This window comes from Argiope bruennichi, chromosome 5 (genome assembly GCF_947563725.1).
Source record: "Argiope bruennichi chromosome 5, qqArgBrue1.1, whole genome shotgun sequence".
In the NCBI taxonomy this organism is placed as follows: Eukaryota; Metazoa; Arthropoda; class Arachnida; order Araneae; family Araneidae; genus Argiope; species Argiope bruennichi.
The window spans coordinates 14,688,064-14,712,216 of record NC_079155.1 but is presented as its reverse complement, the minus strand read 5'-3'; the positions used below and the strand labels follow the sequence as shown (position 1 = coordinate 14,712,216).

General features: G+C 31.7%; 1 protein-coding gene across 1 annotated transcript in view; it reads right to left on the bottom strand.

The window, feature by feature from the left end:
- The window catches only part of LOC129968482 (NAD(+) hydrolase sarm1-like), a 153,432-nt gene extending 146,187 nt beyond the window's left edge, over positions 1-7,245 (bottom strand). The window contains exon 1 of the mRNA XM_056082408.1: positions 7,107-7,245. The gene's annotated coding sequence lies outside the window, so the exon portion shown is untranslated. The remainder of the gene's footprint in view (positions 1-7,106) is intronic.
- Positions 7,246-24,153: the final 16,908 nt, after the last annotated feature.

Below are 24,153 nucleotides of genomic sequence, written 5' to 3'. Positions count from 1 at the left end.
GATATTAGGGATATGTTCAAAGAATGTTCTCACTGTGGGCTTTGAGTTTTGAATCGGAAGCAAGTGTGTTGAGAATTCAGTTAACCACGTGATATCCCTGGGCGGAACTAGCTGCCAATCATGTGTCACGTGGTCTCCCTGTTGTTGTTTAGTATATATTTTTTTTCTTGCAGAAGCGAACTGTACTCCTGTACAAGGGGGAGTGTTATCTCGGCTCTCGGATCCCGTCTCTTTCCGAGAGAGTTTTATGTGTAGTTCTCTAGGCTTTCTACACTAAGGTGTTTTCATGTGCCTTTTGTTGTTATTGTTACCAATAAACCCCAGAAAAGACAACATGTATCTTCAAGTCATTTCACTCCAGAACACAATCTTCACTATCGAATGAATTATTGTGCATTCAAGAAACGCAACGATAATTTACAAAGTGGATCGGCAAATGCATGTTGTCACCCTGGGAAGATGAAGAGCTTCCAGCATTGAATGAATGGCCAAAGCAGTTTTAAAACCTACTAACTGGAACTGAAGAACATCAGGATTGGCGAGCGAAAGCGAACAAAGGGCAAAAAAAATCTTAACCCCCAAAGCATTAAATTGCAATATATATAAAGCGGCTGAGAAGACTCATAAGATATTGTTTGTTGTTTGTTTGTTTCTTATGGCACTTGCCACTGACAAGCCCGCTGTTACGAAGACAGCGATTTAAGCCTGAGGGGGAACGTCTCTTATTTTTTATAGCAGCGCCAACTAGGGCCAAGAGTACGACTTTACCACTTCACGCATCACTCATTCGCTTGCACAACCCCTTTTTACAGGAGGGCACATTCACACATCTCACAGATAGAACAACAGAAGAACAACCATGCCCAAACCGGGACTCGAACCCGGGACGCCCAGATCACGGGGAAGACGCGCTACCCCTATGCCAGGACGCCGGCTCATAAGATATAGAAGCATATAGTGTTATAGTTGACTTAAGTTTAAGTTAAAGTTATAGCTTAAGTTTAAAAAAATCAGCACAGTCATATTTATTATCTTACTGTCAGTTTTTGTGACTTGCTCTTAGTTTCATATCCCCCCCCCCCCGCCTCTAAGTTAGGAAATACACTAGTCTGGCTGATGTCAGAAGTTAAGCATCTTCTCCTGAAAAAGGCCAAAATTTCTATGAATTCATATTTTAAATATCAATAATCATTCATATATTAAATACATTTATTTTAATTAAATATTTATTGCGATAAAATTGTTTTTTCGTGCACTTACTCAATAAAAATTTCGGTTTAATGAACTGGTCACAAGATAAATTTCAATTTCGTGCTCAACCGATAACATTCCCAGTAATTATTAGAGTAATCATTCATTAGTAAAGTCATGCTCGATCTACAAGCATGACTTTAATGAATTTCAATTAAAAAAACTAATTTTTAAATTGACAAAGACGAGGATATGTATGACACTATAAATAAATTTGGAACACGATTTTCCAATTTACGATGGCGTATATATTAAGGAAAATAAAAGGCAAATATCTTATTAGAATATCATCTAACTCTTACAGTAGAGCTTCATCGGTCAGGATAACTGTGTAATTTATGAAAACAGATTATTTCTGAGAAAAGAAATTTAAATGAGATTCAAATTATGATCTCAAAACATCATATCATGATAATTAGGGATTGCAATACCGGTATACCGGGATACCGAATACCGGTATTTTGAGCCATTTCACAATTTTGTAATACCGGTATTCACAAGTTTAAATACCGGTTTTTCGTTATTTACTAGAACTTTTTTAAATTGTCTCCACTATATGTTCAGGGGTCACCAACATAGCAAAATAGTATACGTTTTTGTTTTTATGTCTCCCTAACGGACGAAATTAATTAGCTAATTAATTGCTTAAATCTAAATTAGCGAAACATGGATTATCCCTGAAAGAAGATATTGTATCCATAACGACTAATGGAGCAACAGTTATAAAAAAAGTTGGAAAGTTGATTGGTGCAAATCAGCAATGGTGCTATGCACATGGAATTCAATTAGGAGTAATAGATGTATTATACCAAAAAAATAAAGAACAGAAGAATCCAAATATTGTGGAGATAGAAACTTCGGATTCCGACATTGAAGAGAGTAAGAGTGAGAGTGATATTGACAATGAAGATAATGACAATGTAATTGCGGAAGAAGATATTGCTAATGAGGATGAAATATTAACCCATCAAGAATTGCTTCCTATAATTTATAAAGTTCGAAAAATTGTTAAGATATTTAAACTTTCCCCTACAAAAAATGCCATATTATAAAAATATATACTAACTGAAAATAAAACAGAATATATGTTGATAATAGATTCTAAGACACGTTGGAACAGTTTACTCCTAATGATGGAACGGTTTTTGAAATTTAGAAATCCAATCCAAAAAGCAATAATCTACTTAAACCTGTAAATTAATTTTTCAGATAGCGAATTCGACTTAATATTCAGAACTATATCAGCTCTACTTCCAATAAAATTAACTATAGAGGCATTATGTCGGAGAGATTTTAATTTATTAATAGCTAATGCAACAATAAATTTCATGTTGCAATCATGAAAGAACAGCACACATCACTATCTGAAGAATTATATATTACATTGAAAAATCGCACAGAAGAAAGGCATACCAAAATAGAAAATGTCTTATGGTATTTACATAATTATAATGATTTTGAAAATGAAAATGAAAAAGAAGAAAAGAAAATAATCAATTCAAATCTGATTATAGTAAATTTTCTTACAATGTTTTACCCACAAACCTATTCACATTCAGAAGAATTCGGTTAAGTTATCGAAGACTATGATGATACTAATTTCGATAGTGAAAAGGAATTGTCTCTTGAACAAAAATTAGAATTAGCGATAAACAAAAACAAAAAAAAAAACAACGAATCAAAATACAATACAAAAATCAGCTATATCCAAAACCATCCGACGAGAAATTGATTTATTTGATGATGAGGGATTTAGAGGTAAATACTTGGAAAAAGTATATCACGTATTACTAACAGTATCACCAACTAGCGTAAATGCCGAAAGAGCGTTTTTCACAGTTGGTAATTTTTACACAAAATTACTTTTCATGCTTAATAACAGTACAATTGATGCACTATGTTTTTTAAGATCACATTTAAAAAATTTGTAATAATACCACAGACTGAATAGTCATATTTATACTTTTTTTGTGATTTAAATAAATAAGTTGTTCCTTTACTTTTTTGTGATTCTTTATATACTGTTATAATTTATAAATTACATATTATTTTTTGTGATATTTACACTCTTTTATGAAACGGGCAAATAAAACAAAGAAACCCCTTGTTTTCTTTCTTTTTCTAAAATTTCTAATACCGGTATTAAAACCGGTATCCCGGTATTAAGATCTAAAAAATACCGAATACCGGTATTGAAATTTTGGTCCGGTATTGCAATCCCTAATGATAATGCTTTAGGTTCCATTCATGAATCTTTATTTTAATTTTAAAATTTATTCTTAAATTCACACGCAAAAGTATTATCATCACATTCACATATAAATTTACAGACAAAAAAAAGTAATAACATTTCGTGGCAAAACGCATGGGCATTAACGCAAATTAAGCAATGAAAAGTAACTTTGTAAAACATACCTAATAACTTTTTGAAAAATTCATTAAAATTGGAAGAAAAAATTAAGTGAAATAAAATCGATATCCCCTTGAATTTTAAAGAGATATAAATATAGCTTTATAACATTAATATAGACAAGTTGTTGAGGTATATCGTCAGAGTGTTAACTAATTTTTTTTTAGATCTGATTTCATTTTCGAAAAACTTTTTTAAATGAGTACCAACTATTAGAAAAAGTATCTATCTGCCAAAATAAATAGCTTTAGTTTCAACATCCTATCCTGTAAAACATTTTGAACGTTATTTTTTTATCATGAATTATCATGGAGCAATTTATGCCAGCCTTTAGATAATATCATATTTTTTTTAAAAAAATGAAGTATACCTGTAACATTAATTTAATGATTAAACACACATTGCCTACTTTTTGTATTCTTACATATTACATTAAAGCATCGCTGCGTGGACATATCAATCAAAGATAGTTTTTTCGTTGTCTTTATTCTTTTTTAATAAGGAAGATTTTGTTTGAGAACAAATTTATCCTCGAAAGCATGCGAATATTTGGCAATTCGGATAATTGAAGTTCGGATAGTTGGAGTTTTTGCTATATTTGCATTTCGCTTTTTAAAATTGCCAGTTGATTTATTTCTGGTCTTTAAAATATTCAAAAAAATTCAATTCGCCGATTTTATTGTTTTTAAGAAATTGATTGATATCCAACTTAATTTTATTGAAAATGTTATAGTCAATGTGATATAATTATGTCTAATAAAGTACAATAAAAGCTGCAATTTTCAATAAAAAATTAATTGCTACAAAAAGGGAAATTTTTTTTCTGTCTGAGAGATAACTTCCTACGATTAATAAGGATTAACTTTTCAGACAAATTCTAAGATTCGAAACATTTTTCAATATTAACAGATTTTTCTAAAAGTTTTCAGAACTGATTCCTAATTAAATGTTTTTGTACGAAGACACAAAACTATTATGAAACGAAATCCTTGTTATTTATTTCCAAAGCATTTTTATTGCAAGAACCGGGCAATAAAAGAGTAATTTCTTTTTATCTGATATTGATCAAAATGAAATTATCAATTAAATACTAAAAATCCAGACTATATTCAATTGTTAATATAGAAATCGATTTATAACAATTAATTCTAATTGTCTCACAAAAATATCACTAATATACGATCAATCTTTTTTTTAATCGTAATCAACTCGAAATCCAAAAATCGTTTGCCATGTCAAAGCGAATGAAAGAGTGAAAATGTCGATTATTTTCTTTCAGGAAAACATTAAAGTGACAGTCGAAAATAAATGACTGTTATTTTTAATAATTTATTCAAGAAGATGGCTTTACGAAGGTCGTCACACTGCCTTTGCTTTTCAAATAATTTTATTTAATTTCAATTGAGCTTATCGTAAGTGTGGCTGGAGAAAGTAGTTTTTAATAAAAGAATCTGTGAAAGTTTCCATTTAAAAATGATAGCAATCCCTTATTGAAAAATATCGTGACGTAAAAATACACCAAAATGTGAAAAAATTCAGAATAATAATTATTATGAAATAAGTTCAAATATGTATACACAAGTATTTTCGAACAATCTCATTAGCAAATCAAAAATAAATTTTAATAATTTACTAAAATTAAATTTTTTGCCTCATTTATTTTATAAAATAATCCGTCTTTCGGATACATTTTAAAAAATAAATTTTCTTTTTCTATGGCAACAGCCCTTTTTATGTTCTTTATATTCTTTGCTGAATGGTCAGTTCAATAAGTTAGATATTTTCTTGCAGACGACGACCTCTCACTTAACCCTTCAAATACAGAAACTTAATTCATCGTAGTAAAAACTATATGAAACTTGAAATTGCCAGTAAAAGGAGAATGTATTATTGAATATTAAAAAAAATGTATGCTTCCAATTTATTTTTAAAAAATTACTGCTGAAATTTGCACTAATAGGGTCTAAAAATGATATTTTTAGACTGAACTCATCGTTTGAACTTTTAATTTAATTGGATACAATAGTGTGTAAGTAACATCTACATTATCAATATTCAATTACATTTTACATTTTATAGTATTATCACCCGTATATTTGTAGTTAAAAATTGAACAAATAAAGTTATTAAAGTTATTTATTCTAAAGAAAAATTCTTAAAAAATGCATTCAAAAATCTGAAAATTTCTATTTAAGTACATAAAAAAGAATCCAGAATTTCAGTGAACCACAATCATCTCTGATTTCTTTGTGTAATTTGATAATAAATGTTTAATAAGAACGATTCTATGTTTAACAAAAAAATAATTTGACAAAATTAATAAAAATCTGTAAAAAAAAATCCTTCTTTGGATAAAAGTTAAAGAATAAAAACGCCATATGTTACATAATGATGTTCATTACATTATTACGCTTAGGTTACTTTATACATACGTCACATAAATAACACGAGTTATGCAATTTTTCTTTCAGCTGAATAATAAGTAGAGAAGTTGTTGGAATAAATATTAATAGCTTTCTATTTTCAGTCACTTGAAAAAAAAATAGTTCTTGTTATATAATATCACAGGTCATGTTCAGGGTAACGTAACATGAACGATTCAATTTAACGAGGCAATAACTAGAATGAAATGCCCTTATAAATTAAGATTTTAGATGCCTATTTACAAAAGTTTAAAGTAGCAGAGAAAAATCCAGTTTTATATTATTTTAATTTAAATTTTATAAACTTTCTAAGTAGAGTTTTGAATTGTTACTGTTTTTTGTACGAACTCACTAGTATCCTTTAAAATATTTTTTTAACAAACCTTTGAAAAACCTTTTATAGTGAGTCTTTTTTTTTTTAAGAAAAGCCTTTTATAGTTAGCATTTTTCTAAGTTCAAGTTTTCTTTAGAAATCACTAATGCAAAAAATAAATTACTTAAATTAAATATATATTTTGAATTTGATGACGTAAAATAAACGCTGTATACAAAGAAAGGTAGAATTGAATATTCATAATTAAATGCCAAAATGAGAAATGGTCCATAAATAATTCTCATTTTTTTCCCGTTGTTTACGAGAACATATAAATTAAAATCAACTTTTAATAACTAGAGCAATTCATACAAAATTCACTTATTAAATTCAAAATATTTTGCATTTACATTACATCTCATGCAAAAGTAACTTATCCAAAAATAAATTTTATCTTTTCAAAACCGGCAAGAATATGAAACATTACATCAAATGCATCAATCGTAACAAAACAATAATAATTTCAGGAAACATCATCATTTACATGCGAAATAATCCTGAAGTATTTCAGATCAATGAAGAATTTAAATGGAGAAGAAAAAAAAAATGAAAATAGAAAAAAAACTAACAAAAGAACATATGCTCAAATTCCGAGAATAAATGCAAAGAAAAAAATCTATGGAATCAAAATTCACAAAAATTTACTTACGAGAATCAAAGCTTGAATTTCACTTTTGGATCATTTTGATAGCGAAGACGAAATAAGCTGTTGAAGTAACAGGTGTTCGTTGCGTTCTGACTGCCACATGTTGTTGTTACTCAACAGACGACCCACCATGCTCCTGTCAAACGACTGGCTTCGAATATTCGACATGGAATCCGACCGGGAATAAAATTTTTGAAATCTGCTCCTCCCACTTATGGTGCTGCCATCTGTCGTTGAGATTCACAATCTTGAGCTTTTTTTTTTTTTTTTTTTAGAAACTTTTCATCAGTAAAAAAGTTTTTCAACAGCTGACTTTGTTTATATTTTCAAAAGAAAGTGAATGCTCTGAGATCCTCTCAAAATTCTCCCTTCCTTCTACAAACAAACAAAAATAGCACCACAGCATAACATTCATCGCAGTTTTTCTTTTTTACAACGATATATTTTTTGAGTGAAAAACGCCATTTTATATAAATATATCTTGTGTTTATAATTTGACTAAAAATGCTTTAAATAAAATCGCTTACTTCCTAATATCTATCTGCATTGCTTTTAACTATCCAGTATTAAAACTGAAATTAAATCATCAGAGTAAAAAGAAATTCTCATTCTTCTTATTATTAAAACATAACTAAATTTAATATTATAGAAAGTTCATATAATTAATATAATCACCAATGGAGCATAGAAAGTAAGTTAAATTTGGCCCTATGTATTCGTAAGAAAGTATGATCATTAATATTTATGAAAAATAAATTTATATTTATAAATTTGTTTTATTCCATAATTCTTTAAAATTTAAAATACTAGTCACATTTGACGACTCATTTGCCCGCCAGTAATAATAATAATCACTTCATTTCATTTCAACTCATTTTCATAATTTAATGAATAATAGACAATTCATGAATTCCTTAACATAGTATTTTCTTTTATTTCAAACTGCTCCGGCGTTTAAGATATGTTTCATAGTAACCGTGCACTTATTCTATTTATTGTGTGCATGAACACTCTAATGGTGTTAAATCTAATGGTTAAAACAGTTATCGAAGTCATTTAATATCTAAATGAAAGTTATCAACGTCATTATCATTTTCTTATTCTTCATGCAACATATGCAGTTGATACCAATATTGAAACGGTTCGAAATATTTTACATATAAATAAATTAACTAGATTGAAACATGCAAAAAGAAAAATAGCAAATAAAATCATTCGCTGCACCGTATATATTTACTGATATACTTAATCATTTTAAAGAGTTTAATTTAAAGATTGCACAAATAATTTAATGAAATAGGGAAAGTAAAATCCATCCCGATTTTACCGGAGAATGTGAAGAAAAAGCAAAATCTTCATTTCTTAGTTTTGAAAATAGAAGCGAAATGTGTCATTACATATTTGCATTAACAACGAAAACTATTTGAATTTCATCACAATAATGAAAAGTAATGTTACAAATTGAGCATAAAATATTTTTAATAATTTGTTAAATTTAGAGAAAAACTGGAAGTCAATTCAATTAGTTTGTATCAATGAAAAAAAAACCCTTTATTTTACAGTGATTAGATGGTGTAAAAACGTCTTTAGAGTAATAATATTTTTTGGAAGTTACTATCGTAGTTGGCTAAATGTAGATAATAATGTACGGCATAATGTATAATGTAGATACCTATAAAAGTTTCAGCCAAATCCAATAAAGCATTAATCGTCTGTATTTTCAAAAACATGTAAACAAGCTAATTCAAAACTGCCAGGACTTAAATATATCAAATTTGGTATGTGATTTTTGGCTGCAGATATAGTTCTGCGTCAAATTTTTGCTTCAATTTTTCGAAAAAAATCCGTCTAAAACACAAATTTGATTTTCGGTTACTATTGACCGCATGCCAGAGATTAATCGCCAAAAAACTCGCCAAGGTTGACACGATAGATGCATCAAAAATGCTAAATTGACGCCAAAGGTTAATATTTCATAATTATTATACACCAATGCGATATAGAGAATGCGAGAAAAAGCTTTGGAAAGACCAATCCCGACGTTTTTTTTTTGTTTTTTTTTTATGAATATTGATACAAATTTAGAAAAATAATCAAGAGCTAAATTTCATCCATTTAAAAGTTGCGTATTTGAATGATCGTCTTCATACACACACACGAACAGATAGACAGATCTGTGGTGATGTTCATGTAGAGTGTTGTATAAAGCACTCCATCGCTATTAGAAAAATAAACTCTTTATTTTACTAACAACTATCGGAACATCACTGCTTAGCGCACGTATACATAGAACGGGGATTCCCCGGGCGAAGATTGTATTAGGGAAAGTAGATAGGTAGCGCTTTAGAATGACATGAATGAAAGATGGTGCTACGATCACTACAGATCTATATTCAAGTACAATTCAAAATATGGCTCTCTCTTATTCAGAGTTGTTACACATTTAATTAAATGAAACATGAATTAGAATATTTTTCAATAAAATAATTTTTTAAAATCTGGTGTTTTAAAAAACTTACTGCTCTACCAGAAAAAAAATTTATGTTCAAAAGGTAGGTAATAAAAAATAAATCAATTTTATAATTTTTTTTTTCTTTTTAAAAAGAGGAAGATCGATTTGAGTAAAATTTAAGTAATCGTGTAAAGAAAGTTTTCTAGATTTTGAGCACATAGCTGTTAAACAAAATTGTTGTTGTTCAATATTTGACACTTTATATATCAGATATAGCCTAGCTCTGACTACTTGGCGGGTGAGGCATACGAATGACATGATAGCAGAATCTATTTTGATAAATTAAGAAAGCCTTTTTTTCATAAATCAGATGACTAACGGGATTACAAATAGTTTCATACATGTAGTTACTTTACAAAATATTAACAATTGCTTCGTTTGAATTAATTCATCGAAAAAAGTATAAAAATAGCAGATGATACGAAATTTTTTTTTAAAAAAAGAAAGAATTTTGTCCTATATATATATCAGATACAGCCTAGCTCTGATTATTTGGAGGATGAGGTATACGAATTACATGATATCAGTGTCTATTTCGATAAATTAAGAGATCCAGTTTTGATAAGACTAACGTGAAGACACATAGTTTCATACGAATAGTTACTTTATGAATTGTCCTGGTTGGTAGGGCATTGGATTCGTATCCCTTGGGTTTTGAGTTCACACTCCGCCTGCCGAAGACTCCCCTTGTATGTGGTGGCTGGTGCACGTATAAATCTGTTGTGGACATAAAGTCCTCCATATCGAGACAATACCACTGGGGGTACTAGTTCAGAGGTGATTGATTCAAGTCTAAATTACGATCATTCAATGAAGTACGTCCCGTAAAAAGGGTTGTGAAGCATGAGTAGCTAAGGCGTTCTCTTGGCCCTAGATGGCGCTACTGAAACAAGAGACGCTGTCTCTGCTTAAAATCGCGGGAAAAAATGTATATATAAATAACAGATGATACGAATAAAAAAAGATAAAAATGATTTGATACTATATATATATTAGTATATAATCTAGTTCTGCCTACTTAAAAGTGAAATAATTGAGGATATTTCATTTCAGTCAATTATAGAGTTGTCATTAATTTAACAAAACTAAAGAAAATCCATCTGTAAGGTTAAAATAGATTAAATTATTTTTAAACTAGTGTTTTTTAATATTCAATCATTGATTAATGGAAAATCAAAAGCCAAAATCTTGCATCTCCCACTGTCTGTAATCCATTTCCCACTATCTCTTATTGGATCATGTGCCAATTCTTATTTTAAAGCGAATCTTTCAAAGAGAATTGACTACCAGGATATATAAAGAGTTAAATCCCCAATTACATCGGCGTCAATTTTTAAATTAAGTAAATTTCAATGAGATACAGTTCTTGTACTATTCATCTTTTTGAAAATAAATTTATTCTTTACGTAGCAATAAAAATGAAACAGAACCGTAAAAGATTTATACGTAACGGAATCGGATTTTCTTTGACGTCAATTCCAGGATTCCCTTTCCGTCAGCGGAATTGTTCCGCAATGATAAAAGATTAAGCCTGATTTAAATTCTTCTGTATTTACGACTCTGTAAAGTCCACGTAATCTTCTGTTTCCTGTCATCGTGGCATAAAACGTTTAACATGACATCAGTTTTACGTCGGAGATATAACGTGCTTTCGCAAAGAATTATAATAAATATTTGGAAGGAATTCGGAAAAAGTAGATGTTATGATATAATGGACAAAGTAATGACGAAATGGATTCTTAAAAATTTAGGAAATCATCCACTAAATATTCTTTCCTGGAATTTTTTAATCCATTTCTAGGTAATCGAATAATCTATAAGAAATGTAGCGTTCTTTATCTACATAATCAAAACAGATGAGCACTGAAGTAGATCTCAAAACTTTATAATCATGATGAAGCTCTTATTTTCAAGGGGAGATTTTCGATAGCTTTATTGAGATTAAGAAATATTAAAATGCAATATTGTTTTTGCCGTTGTCTTGATTGCTTTACCAATTTTTATTAATATTTTTTTAAAACTGCCTCCGTTTCTCAATAAATAATTAATTACATAAAATAAAAATGACTAAAGTTATAACCAATGATTTGAATTTCTGATTTTTATGGCATGACTCAATTCAATCTCTGATAGTTTGTTAGAATATTCAATGAGAAAACCACGATCGAATTGTTCGAGTTCAATGACCCACTATTCCTGGCTCTGTGGTTGAGTCTCGGTTTTGAGGTTCGAGGTGTGGGTCAAGTGACCTTACAACTATGCGGTGCGGAAGTTCGAAGTGTCAGTTGTAAACTCAAAATTACTCATTCCCGATAGAACTCTTGTGTTACTTCAGAATAGAACTTTAAAACGCTAAAAATAATTCTCAAGAGAGAGAAAGAAAAGTTTCTACTCTCTCAAAAAAACAGATTATCATTTTCCTAAAAAGTTTCTTTTTTCTTGAAAATGATATTAATGGATATATGAATATATAATAATAATAATAATAAAGAAGTTTGAACTCGTGCTACTATTTACAAACTTTTTTTTATTCTAAATAATCATCATAGCAATCATAAAAATTTGAATAAATCATCAAAGTTCTACCAATCGATTAAGAAGAAGCTCTTGAGAAGGTGATTACGAAAGGAAACCCTCGCCCCGAAAAGTGAATCCTGTGCCTCTCACCGTGACCTTCAGAAGATATACGAGGGTCGCGTTCTCACCCCTAAAGCTTACCGTAGTAAAGCTTTGTTTCCATGAATAGAGTATGGCAGATCTAATTATGAATGCGTCATATTTCTCGCTGTGGGAACGCAAAGATCCACTGTTGCTTCGATGGGTTTGGGGCGGTCATGCCTTTTCTACGTAATGCCAGTAAACGCTTGGAAATCGAATACTAGAGAATAGTCGGATGGTAGCATACACGCCATAAGAATGACGTCAAATCAGTTATAGACTGGGTTCCATCGGGGTCTTCGAAAACGCAATAAATTGTAAATAAAAATTAAAAAAAGGATGCATTTTCATCGCGGCGACCCCTGTTCCACCCGTCTACAGACGTCTTTTGAGAAAACAGAGGCTAAAGTCTCGTTCCGATGGCCAGTGCCTGCCTTGAGTCCAACGCATTTTGCCTTCTTTCCTCTCACTTGTGGTTTTCGGAGGTTCTTTGGTGTCTGTTCATTTTATCGACAATTTGCGGGAAGTTCCCAATCGATGTCCACAGGCGAAAGTGATCTTACAATGGATTAGAGTCCCACGGGGGCTTCCGGCAGGATGGTTGGTTCTCGCTACCCTTGTGGGTATACGAAAAAGTGGTGGAGGGGTGGCTACTTCCCATAGATGACATATTTCCTTAGGGAAGGGTTGTACCGTGGCCGGTGATGGCCCTTAGGACTCGCCATGTTGCTGTAGCGGCGGACCGGTCATTCAAGTTTTTTCGTGTGCCTTTGGGCGGGTCGAAGTAGTAAGTCTATGATTACTCTACAATGGGTCAGATGCCAGATTTACAACCATATCCGTAAAGGAAACGGACTTTTGGAATGGGGCTTAAGATGGGAATACAGTTTTACAGCACCTTATCCTCGTATTCCATGTGGTTCTCGGGTAGAATGGATTGAAAACGAATTGAAATTAACCACTTTCTAAATGGGCGAGAGTTCTGCTTCTGACTCTTTCTATCCTACCAAAATATGATGCGTTATAGTGTATATAATTCAGTATTCATTTTAACATGCTTTTCGTGGATCTATTGGATTCAAAATTTGATACATATCTATGATTTTTATGTCATGATCACCTACTATATTTCATTTATCGTGTTCTTAAATATACGAAGAGACAGACAACCAATTAGTAAATGACTTTTGTCTTAAACTTATTTACTTCTGTTGATAAATACACAGGCCAAATTTCATTTCTACATCTTGTTTTGATTTGAAGTTTATACATTTAAGAACACTCATATGGACAGAAAGATAAATTTTCTCTTGGCGGATTTTAAAAATATAGTACAGATCTAGAATTTTGGTTTAAAGACTGCAAACCAAAGTCTGTCCTTCTAACTCGTTTCTTTTTTCACTTGTGTTTTCAGGCAAACATAATATCATTTTTTTAAAAAATTTACTGAATGAATTTTAAGACGTAATTTTAAAAAGCAAAGACTCTAGGTTTTTTTAGAATTTAAGAAAGTTTTTTACATATATATTTCGTGTATGACAAAGTAAAAATAGTGAAAACACTTTGGAAATATTAGAAACTCAGCAAGTGAAATTTTATCCATGTTTAAAAGATCTTATTCATGTTAACAATTAGACATACTTTTGCAAGAAGAGGCCTTGTAAAATTCAGTTTCCGAAATTCTCCTTGAGTTATATTTGAAACTAAACAGTGTGAAAAAGATTTTCCCTTACCTTAGACAAAATAAGACACATAAAAAAAATTAAGTATCAGAAAGAAAACCTTCATTTTATTATTATTATTTGTTACATCGTACATGAAAAAATAAACCGATGATAATTATAATTCTATAATTCATATAAACTTAAGTCTTATTTGCTTGATCCTTGTTAGCTTTCTCTAAATCATAACTTATCGAAAGCAATACTGAATAAATCTAGTAAAAATATACTGATTGGGCGAGAATTACCGCAGGATCTTCTTATTTCATTCGCTTTATTAAAACATCTGATTAGAATTTGCCGAATCGATAATTCAAACAGATTTTTCGGAATCGCTTGGAAGACAATATTGTCACAAAAATATTTCACAACAAATAAAGGAATAAAAAATACTTTTCATTTAATCAGGTGTGTCGACTTGTTTATTCGATTATCTATTTTTAATGCATCGATAGATGGCGCTGTTTGGCGGGAAAGCAGAAGTAACTTCACGTGATAATTACTCCAATTTCGATTGCCGAATTTGAACTCCAAGCATTTCTTAGAAGTATATCTCATAGTAATATTTTCTTCATCTGTACTTCAAGCACAATTAAAACTCAATCTTTATCTTATTTTGTACAAAAGTGTAGTAGCCGGAATATATTTATTATCATATCGCTCTTTCGTTAAATTGCAATGAAAATTGACATTAAAACTCTAATGCTCCGCCTATGACGGTCAAGAAGATTTATATACTAGTTGTGAATTTCCAAGGCGACAGCTGGGTTTAAAGAAACTGCAGACCAGACGATTAAAATATGGTAAAAAATGCCTAAATACTAAATAAATAAATTCATTATATATATATATATATATATATATATATATATATATATATATATATATATATATATATATATATATATATATATATAATTTTTTAAGGCAGAATCGTGGTCAAAGACAGAAAAGACACTTTGAACTTGTAATTTCGTTTATTCCATCCCGGGAGGCATGATTTATGTACAAGAAACGATGACGGATTAGCGTCCGTTCACCAACGATGCAATAGAAAAAGAGCTTAAAAGAGGGGGGAATTATTTATCCCTCCTATTATATACCATGAGATTCCGATAGGGATTTTTCTACACATGTCGATTAAGGCAAGGGAATTATAGCGATCTTTTAAAAAGAATTCGCTTGCCTGACAATTTTTAATCCCTTTACTCGGAGCGTCTTGTAATATATGTATATATATATTAAACTCTTAATCCAAATTAATTTACAAAGCTTATCTTAATTTAGCCCATAGTAACTTCATTCTAAAAATATTCTTTTATTTCGTGATCCAATTTCACTTTCGGTTTAATTAATCCCTTTCTAAAACTAATGCTCTATCAGTACTACGTATCAAATGAAAGGGATACTTCATTTAATACGTTGCCCTTGTCAAAGGTCATTCATTCCATCGGCACGTAGCCGGAAATACTATGTTATATAAGGCTAGTGATCACTTGTTCGGCCCTTTTTGCTTCTTTCTTACTTCTGTTTTTGTTAAGCGCTGCCTCTTGTAAAATAATCATATTTGTCTCCCGGGAGAGAAGAGAGAGAATAAAACGAAATTAATACTACCAAGTCTCTTCACTGCTTCGAACCTGCATTCTACTTCAACCAATAATGTTACATATTATTTAGCCGACAGAATTCGAAATATATATATATATATATATATATATATATATATATATATATATATATATATATATATATATATATATATCGCATTTTACTTTAAAAGTAGACCTAAACACTACCTTTTTCACTTCATAACTGTCTGGGAATGGCGATTGGGATATCTGAATCCTCATTGTCAATGCAAGGCGATATCAGTACCAATCCCATACTCCCCGCAGTTGCGGCGCTGAACCTCTGCTAAACTAAAACAAACATGAGAGATAAATAAAGTTGCATTTCGTTCTCTAGCAGTAGCTCTCAATAACAAAGAAGCATATATATTTACAAGAAATTAACTATATAGAATTATTAGATTTTCGAAGGATTGTAAAATTAATTTTTATACGATTTGATATTGTAAAATATTTCCGTATAAATTTCTTGCCCATACAACTTCCATTGATTCTTGAGTTGCTTAAAGTATGAATTTCAGAAATTCGAAGGGTATGTATAAAGTGAATTGGGTTCATTCAGGCATACAAATTTTTCAAACTCAGTGTATAAATTTTCTAAATAAATAATACAAATAAAAAATGGCTAGTTTAAGTGAAATTAACTTAATTTATTATAAATTTAAAAAAAAAACCAGTTTAATGAGAAAATTAGTCTTTTTTGAGTTAAATGTTTTTATTATATATAAAATAATCAATATATAGAGTTTTAATAACAGAAATTTTATTAAAGGTCTGGCTACAGGGCAGGAAGTAAATAGTCGGAGAAAATATAAAGCAACAAATAAACATTTTTACTTTCTCGTATATGTAATATAGAGAAAGTACAGTAATCGTCAAAAAATTTGAATTAGATTTTGACGAATCTTCACGTTTGGACCTAGCTGTGTTCGAAAAACACTTTAGAAAATGTCCGTCAATCTGTGACAAAGATGACTCAAAAATGCTTTGAACTGGACGGATGAATCTTGGTACACGATATGTTCAGAGGAAGTCTATCGAATCTATCTCTTTGAATATAAATTAACGCAATAATTACAAAACGAAGAGAACTAGATAGATAAAATTTGGTGCATAGAGTAAATATTTATGATATAGACACCTATTAACTTTTGAGCAAAATCTACTTAAGGGTTGACTGTCTGTCAATCTGTATTTTCAGAAACATGTAAACGCTTAACACAAAAATGCAGTGACTAAAATCCACCAAATTTGGTATGGAATTTTGTGATTACAATTGTAATTTTCTGTCGAATTTTTGCTTCAATCGGTTTAGAAAAACAAGTTTAAAATATGTATTCGATTTTCAGATATTATTAACCGTATGCCAGGATTAATCGTCAAAACGCTCGCCAAGGATCACATGATAGATTCAATAAAAATGCTAAATTCACGCCAAAGATTAATATTTCGTACTACTGTATGCCAATAGCATATAAGACGTTCTCCGGGATAACACTTGGGTCGCGGTGGCCTGGTGGTAAGGTCTCGGCTTCGGAACCGGAGGGTTCCAGGTTCGAGACCCGATCCCACGGAAGAACCGTCGTGTAAGGGGGGTCTGTTGCACATTAAATCCGTCCTGACCAAACGTCCTCCCGCTGGTGTGGTGTGGAAAGGGGGGGGCAGCTCAGGTGTCGTCCTCGTCATCTGACCGCGGTTAAAAATTACGAGGTCTGTCCCAAAATAGCCCTAGTGTTGCTTCAAACGGGACGTTAATATAACTAAACAAAACCGGGATAACACTTTTATTGAAAAATATGCGAGAAAGTTTTGGGGAGACCATTCCTGTTTTGTTTGTTTGTTTATTTTTTTCAAATAGAAAAAAAATTCTTAGGTATAAAAAAGCAAAAGCAAGATTTACAAATAAAATTGGAATATGAACTTTGCATCATGGGAACACGAATTAACAATTATTATCCGTTATCTTATTACAATTATGAAATTTCAATATAAAATTCACAATGTGCATGTCAGTTATTTTGCACTTTTTGAAAAGCTTTCAAAATACAGTACAGAGTAAGAAACGAATGTGATACAGAATACTGGAAAGAAAGATATATTTGATACTACAATTTCGTGATTTCATTTCGCAATGCTTTGGAACGGCAAACATATTCGAAGTGCTGATTTGTTTGGTTTGTGTTGGTTTCTGGCGCAAGAGCCATGCTTGGCTATGCTGCGCCACTCAAACGTTAAGTGCGGATTTGGAGTCTTTGAATAAGATCTGAAAAAATATGCTCAGAAATAATTCAGAAACAATGAAATTTTCCATTATACTAATAATAATAATAAAGTAAATAATAATAAAGCAAAAAGGCACGAGAAAAGCATAAAAAATATATATTGCAATAACTTTCACAAGTTTTCTTACACGGATATAGCCTGCTGGTGTGGTGTGGAAATTTGCGGAAGAGGATGTCAGCTTCAGTATCATCTTCGCCGTCTGTTCGTGGTTCGAAATTGCAGGTTCGTACCGAAAAAGCTTTTGTCTTGCTTCTGAATGAGACGTTAATGTAACCCAATTAGATTAAATCTGACTAGGCTGATCTATTTGCGTTTTTCAAACATGACGATGATCCTTTTCTGTCTATAATAAAAACTGAGATAGAGAGTTCTTCAGAAGTTAAATTAATATATTTTTTTTTTCTTTTTAGTGTATGCTATTTGCTGATATATCAAAAACAGGAAAAGTTGGGATATTTAATTCAAATTCAGGATACTTTTTCAATCGGGTCCAATTTCGAAAGTGGGCTCAATTTAAGATTAATGTCCGAATTTTTCAGAGATGATCTTTCTCAAAAAAAAAAAAAACTCTAAAATCCGTTTATTGCTATTTCGTGTAGCTATCCAAGATGGAGATTTTTGGTGATCTTTTGGAAAATGCCTGGTAAGAAATCGGACATTAATCTTAAATTTTAACGGAGACTATACCGGCTAATCCGAGATATCATATTTTTTGTATAAAAATTGGGAAGAAAAATTCATTTCCATTTGCAGAAAATTATTTTTTTAAGTTTAGATCCACTTAATTTTTTTAATATGAACTTTTTTCCAAAAGTCTAAATTTCTATACAATCCGAATCATTTAATTCAAATTTGGAAAAAAATTCTTGAATTTCTTTTAATCTGTTTGAGAGAGTCAAAGGAGAGACAGCAGCGATTATTCTCGATGTCTAGTCACTTTGAAACTACCAATTAAAAGCTTTTTACCGACAAAATCTTTTTAAAAATGCGATCTTCTTTATAGCTTTAAAGCATACCATTCATTAAGAGAATGGAATATTGATAATTTTTAAGAATTTTATCGACTGATCATCTTCTACACAATATATCAGGAGACGCCATTTTTCAAATCCTTGCAAGATTCAATGGCAAGATTCATCTTTTAAAAAGCTATACCTAAATGGCGAACGTTCTTATGTGGAATAATTTTGGCTTTCTATTTTAGGCATTTAAAGTATCATTTTTTTAGACCTGAGCCGGAATTCGATTATCAAATGTATTGTTTCCACGAATATTAGAATTTATTTTCTGCTGTGTAATGTTTTGGCATGTTGAAGAAGAAACGTGACACTGCTTATCTCGAACCCTCATTCGCACGCGTTTGCTCTTCAAAACTTTTTTTCCGAGAAAATAATATTTAAAGAAATTTGAGGGACAAAAAAAGTTCAAAAATCCGATAAATAATATCTGTAATAATAAAATTTGAGAAAATTAGAATTTTAAGCAATTTATTTTGTCAGTTCCCTCCCCCTGCTTTTACAAAATGTTTTTTATGTTACTTGAAAGGTATTAATTACTTTGTAATTTTTTTTTTACATTCCTCTGAAAAACAACTGTTTAAACATTATAGAAAACATAGTTATCATAAATAAACTTATTGTGGAAACATTACCATGAGAAGAATGGTACACTATTTAAAAATGTGTTCCCCTTTTTTCTTTTAACCCCGAAGTCTTTTGTTAAAAGGGCTCATTACCTTTATTAATAGTAACATGCCTCATTTATTTTTTATTATAAAAACATCTCAAAGTGAAAGAAAGGATGTAATACTTCACACGCTGATCACCAGTAAATAAAACCAGCAGACACGAATGATATGTCGAATGCTTTAGCAAATGCAATCTGGCACTCAGAAATGGCGGAAAAAGTTTTCCAATAGGGGAGACGGGGGCTGGACAAATCAGAAAAGGGGGCAAACCCAATTTCTCTAATTTAGTCACTCTAATCTTTTTACTCATAATAATTTATTTTACATTTAATCAAAGAAAATTAAGTATCATTTAAGTTTTTTTTTTAATTCAAATTATGCCCTTTTCTACAGAAAAGATTCCCTGCTGTTGACATCCGCATTGAGTTCTTAGGCCGCTGACCAAAATTAGTTGGCAAAATGTTATCTTATTCATCTGTCACCTGATCGGTTATACTGACAAAAGTAATGCAAATTATAAACTGAATGAACGACATTTGAATCCGATATCTAAGAATCTGCGACCGTTACATCGTTGCCATTCATCGCATTGAGTTCTTAATGGGCCGACCAAAAATTATCAGCAAAATACGGCATCTTGTGGATAATATTGTCAAATGTAGTTCAAACCGTTTAAACTTCATTTGGATATTTCGATTGCTTTTTACAGTATTTTAACCCTCTGACAAATATTTTTCAAACAAAGTGAAGGGATACTATATGTTACACGATAATAATATGATATAAAAAAATTTGTAATCTTAAAAGTAAACACTCTAAACCGCGAAAAACGCGGGATGCAATAAAAAATGGTCTGATAGCTAACCAGCGGAAATCTCGAGAAATGCATCTAGAGGGTTAACTTTAAGGTGGCTTTTAAACTGTCATTTTTGTTAATGCCAAGCCTCCACAACCGTCCTAAAGAGGTGAAAACTTTTACCGACGGAACTCTCACTCTCTCGCCGATGGGGAGGGTGGGGGTCATGCGGTTGCTGATATGGGGGGAATTGACGCTCTTGCTCTACTGCTAACGCCGTCTCTGACTGGTACTTCACCTTGTGTACAGCCGACCCCCCGCCACCACTGAACGTAGCAGTATTGGCAGGATTTGTTGTCTCTGACTGGTACTGGCGATCAAATGACAGGATGGATTGGTGACGCTCTGGAAGAGTTCATGGCGGAATTCTAAGAGTGTTCCAGAATCTTCAAATTGTTTAATGACAGTACACTAATTGCTCAGAACATTTTAAGTGAAATGAACTGTCAGATTTTTCTATGGAGACTGAAGTTCCAATTGGACAATTTCCAGAGAACAGTGAATATGAATAAATATAGAATAAGACGACCTCGCCTGGATTTTCCCGTACAAAGTCATTATTCCCAAAAAAAAAAACTTCAGATTAATGTTAATCCAGCTGTTTTATTGCATCTAGTATTTAAATTTTGTATGTAATATCTATAAACAGCTGAAATTCAAATGCAGGATGTGATAAAGATTTTCAGTAACTATCATTTAAGAAAGATACCCCTGAAATGATTAAAACCTAAATACGCTGTAATATCCTGATCTAGACTGATCAAATAACGAAGCAGAATTTCCAGACAATTCTTTATTTTACAGCCCTATATATACAAAGAACAACTTGTTCTAATCTTGGCTAAATAAATAGTTATTTACAACTGTAGTAGGAGATACAACAGTCAAAATCAAAGGTTTTTCTTGAAACTCGGTTCTTCATTTCGTCAACACGGCCATTCCAGGGGTAATTTCTCAGACTCCGAACTCGCGGACGTAGTCCAACAGTTCTTGCAATTCGTTTCTTCACTCCTCTCTAAAAAAACATATCCGCGCTTTATTTCGGCGACAATCTCCGCCTCTTAATTTACAATGGTCATTTGAGCTCTCCTTCGGCCAATCGGGGTTCAGCCATATGCTCTCTCAGCGGCGCCAATGGGTCGTGGGAAGGTCCTTTCACAAAGAGAAACATCTAGCATCCAGATGTTTGGACACCCCTTTCTCTTTGAAGGTACTATCAATACCTCTGGGACGAGGAATTCCATATGTGGTCTTTCATTGTAGTCGCTAATGAAGAGATGCGAGACCACCCAAGTGAAAAGACCCACCATCTGGCTATTTCGAGGAGTTTAGTAAGTAACAGCAACGACACAATGAATCAGTACAACACAATGTCTTATCAGTACTGGGAAACGGAGAATGTTACAGCACAGACATCGTTTAAAAACTTACAGATAATGTTTTAAGTTTTAAAAAATGATTGTAAGCTTAAACTTACAAATCTCCCCTGCAATATTTGGAACAGCCATAATAGATTTCACACCTCATATGTCTTGGTATGTAACACATGTAGATTAGTCAAATTTCAATTAAAAATAAAAGTTTTTTTTTTTAACTTTTTTGTATACGAATATTAGAGAAAGTATCGCAATCGTCAAAAAACTCGATCTCGAGATGGTGATGAATCTCTCTGTTTCAGATCTCCCTGAGTTCGAAACACGCATTTTTGGAATTATGTCTGCCTTATGAACAGGATAACTCAAAACTGCTTTGAACTAGATGGATAAAATTTGGTGCGTAGTCGTTGCACCAAATGTGTTGATTTCTATCCAATTTTGTGCGCAATCCATGCAGAGAAAGTCTGCCTGTCCGGTTAACCGAAAATAAATCAACGTTATATCTACAAAATGAAGAGTGGATAAGATTTAGTATCTAAAATTTTGACCTTCACTGAATTTAGAAGCGAATGCGTCAAGGGATTGACTGTCTGTTCCAACTACTCTATCACAAACATACAAATGCAATGACTTAAATATATAAAATTAAGTATGGGATTTTGCAATTTCATGTCAAATTTTAGTTTAAATAAGTTGGAAAAACGCGTCTTAAATCAAATTCGACTTCGAAGATTATTAGTCGCATCCCAGGGATTAATCGCACAATAAATCACCAAAGGTGAACATGACAAATTCAGTAAAAATGCTAAATGCACTTCAACGATCAATATTCCATGAACTATGATGACTAGTGCTGTGCAAGACATTCGAAGCCTTATACAAGGTCCACAGTTTTATGCGAGGGTAGGAGGATAACACATATTAGAGAATGTGCGAGAAAGTACCGAGGGAATTACCCCCACTCGTTTAAATTTAATATGTTGTAGCAAAATTAGTTGAATGTTTAGGTAATCATAAATTGGCTACTCCGACTCGTCCTGAGGCACGCGGAAAAAACCGAATGACCGGCCTCCGCGACAGCAACACTGGCGGGAATTGTGGTTGAGTCCTCAGGGCCATCTCTGGCCACGGTACAACCCTTCCCGTGGGAAGTACGTCCCGTCATCGATGGAAGTTGTCAATCCCCATCTTTTCTATACCCATCAGTTTGACGAGAACCAACCACCATATCGGAAGCTTCTCATCCTCATTTTTGAGGTGCCCCCCCCAGCAACGCATGTTTAGGTAATATATCACTGAAGGGCTACATGAGATGTTAGAGCTGAGAAATTTTGTACCATAACTCTATTTAGATGCTATATAATTTATATGTATCAATGAAACCTATTCAAGTGGTATATGAATTGCATTTTAAGTGCCTTTGATAAAATTTCCAACTTTAGAATCGACATTCATTTTCTAACATTCACCGGACATCATGCTTGTTGAAACGAAGCAACTTTTAGGAGCTCTATTCGATGCGACACTCCATATCAAATGATGCATCAATTTTTAGTTATACAAACTATTATAAAATCGGGAAAAAACAGAGTAAGAGATTATTTTGGGGTGCACATTGTCCTTGTTTATATAAGCAAAGCTGTATTAGTCTATTATAATTAAAGAATTAGATTTGAAATTTTGAAAAAAGTTTTGCCATTGGCAACCATAATAGCATACTGGCTATTTCCCAAAATCACAAACCAATTTTTTTCAATGATTTAGTTATTAGAAATATTAAAATTCAATAATCATTGAGAAATACTGCAGAGCTCCCCTTCAAAATGCAGATTGCTCCTACTGGATTTATAAAACTTTATCTCTTTGTACGGTCACAATATGGGTTCAGAGTCTTATATGTTTTGCTTAAGTCGCTGCTTTTTTTGTTTGCACAAAAAATTTTTTTAAGTATAATTCAAGATTGTTCTGAATTTTTATTTTCTCATATACGAAGTATCGAAAAAGTATAATAATTTCAAAAAATTCAAACTCGATATTTTAATGAATCTCCACGTTTTAGACCCTGAGTACGAAAAATACATTTTGAGAAAATGTCTATTTGTCCATCTGTCTGTGACAAAGATCACAAAAATGCGTTGTGCTAGACGGATCAAATTTGGTATACAGGCTTAAAACTAAATGTTTTTTTTTTAATCAAATTTTGAGCAAAATCCGTTCAGAGAAAGTTTGTTTCTCCGACTGTTTGAATATGAGTTATCAGCACAAAACGAAGAGACTTATCTGGATAAAATTCGGTACACAGATTTAATATTTACAAAGTAGACTACAG